This window comes from Lipotes vexillifer, unplaced genomic scaffold (assembly GCF_000442215.2).
Source record: "Lipotes vexillifer unplaced genomic scaffold, Lipotes_vexillifer_v1.1 scaffold779, whole genome shotgun sequence".
In the NCBI taxonomy this organism is placed as follows: Eukaryota; Metazoa; Chordata; class Mammalia; order Artiodactyla; family Lipotidae; genus Lipotes; species Lipotes vexillifer.
In genome coordinates, this window is record NW_006788448.1 from 1,687,906 (window position 1) to 1,690,018 (window position 2,113).

The 2,113-nt window shown below is 37.5% G+C and overlaps 1 pseudogene; it reads right to left on the minus strand.

The window, feature by feature from the left end:
- Positions 1 to 237: 237 nt before the first annotated feature.
- On the minus strand, positions 238 to 1,876 carry LOC103084242 (cysteine protease ATG4C-like; annotated as a pseudogene).
- Between the last annotated feature and the right edge of the window lie 237 nt (positions 1,877 to 2,113).

Below are 2,113 nucleotides of genomic sequence, written 5' to 3' on the forward strand. Positions count from 1 at the left end.
CTTAGGGAAATAGGAATGCAGCCAGAATCACTTGATATTTATTAGAAATCAAGATTTACTAAATCATTTCTCTTTCAGAAAAATAGCTTTAAAACTTGTATATTTTCAAATGTTCTTTTTCTAAAAAACATAAAATTAAGATATTTGTGAAAACAAACCAGTTTCAAGTGTACTTGTTTCTCTTCCTTTTTCCTCCTTCAAAGGATTTCTTCTCATCGGGCACAAATGTGCTACTCTTTACAGCAAGACAGACTCTTCTGTGCTAAATCTTTTTAATCTTTTCTTTTCATCCTCTGAGAAAAGGTCTTCTTCATTGGTTGTAGTAGATGTAAAATCATAGTCTCTGGAATGACCATTTACGAAACTAAATAATGGATATTTCTCCTTAGAAGAAATTTTCAGCATCTTAGTGATTTCTTCAGAAGCTCGTTTGAAGTCTTGAACATTTCGACAGTAAAATCCTATTGTACAGCTAAGATCCATTTTTCGAAATGACATCTTTTTGGGAGAAGGGCAGTGGAATGTCTCAAGAGGGAAATCCTTTATGCTGACATCTACAACAGATTGGCAGTAATGAGGATTCATGTAAATCAAAGTGTCATCTTGAAATCCAGCAAAGTAATATGACTTTAGGTTTAGGTTTGCCACCAATAATACCCACACAGTATTCAAGGCTTAAAATACCCTTTACAAAATCTAAATAGTCGGCATTGTTTCCTTCTCCACCAAGTCTAACAGGAACTAGAATAATAACAGCTTTGTCATCTGTGTTATCAGAGGCCATGGAAGCACACTGTTTATCAGTTACATCAGAACTGTAAACTGTACAATGTTGCACAACATAAATAGTTATTCCTTGTAAATCTGGGTGTCTTTCTTCTTCAATTGCTTTTCTTAAAATGTGAGCAACCACAGCTGGTCCATACCAATCTCCAGCTTTTTCCCCAGACTTCTTTCCATATTCTATTAGTTGGTGTAAACCAAAGAGAGCCAAGGGGTAATCACCAAACCAAGGGATGATTTTCCTGTGGTAAATTTCATTTTGCATTTCATGATCATCAGAATATCTCCCGATTGTCTCCTTCAGAGAAATTGTTGGGGTTTTGAGTTCTCTTTCCCCTGAAAGCGATGCTTTGAAAGATGCAGTAAATTTTTTAACAGTGTTGGAAGTCCATGATTCAGAGTCTGAATTTTCAGTGTTCAAAGCATCAGGCCAGCCAGGTCTAAGCTCTACCAAGAAAGTGTAGTATGAGCCCTTGAGCCAATAGCATCTGGCCAGTTCTTAATGTACAGCTCCAAGCACAGTCTGTTGTCCAAGCTGAGCCTTCTATTTGAGGAAATTCTTCCTTGTGGGTAAGCCATAGTCTTGAAATGAAACCTTTACGAAATTCTTCCACGTTTCCCTCGATTACATGATCTTCTATTGTATATCCTGATCTTGCAGGTAACAGTTCATTTTCACTTTATTGAAATATTTGCTTTATTGCAGTGGTCTGGAACCAAACCCACAATATCTCTGAGGTATGCCTGTAGTCTAAACAACTTCATAGTTTAAATGGTAACACTTTCCAAGCAATAAAACAGGGGAGTTTCTACTAAAATATGTCTTTGTTTTCAACACCCAACTATATTTCACGTTGTTCCAAGCAGATATAAATTTAGTTTCTAGCTTGTCAACTTCATCTGTTCCTGTGGCCTCCCTATTCAGATTCTGAAGAAAAAGCCATCACTTGATTGCATTCTTCTGTAAGTTTAGTCTTTTGTTCGGGAAATGTTCCAGCTCCAGCTGCAGCTGCTACAAAAGCAGCCAGCACACATGCAGACGCTCCGACCTCAGCACCACAGCTACAGGCACCTCGAGCTCCCCAGCCACCATAGTCGGGACTTTGTTTGATATCAAACACTTGCTTAACTACCTTGTCTTCCATGTCATTAAGTGCAGTTTTAGACATTTTTGAGTTTGAGATTCTTGTGGCAATCTAAACTGAGATATTGAGAAGATTGGCCCTGAATCTCTGGAAAGTGATCTGAGCTGGAGACAGATATTTGGGACCTAAGTATAGTTTAGGAAAATAGAAATATAAAATCAGGACCAAGGGAAATTTTTGAGTTT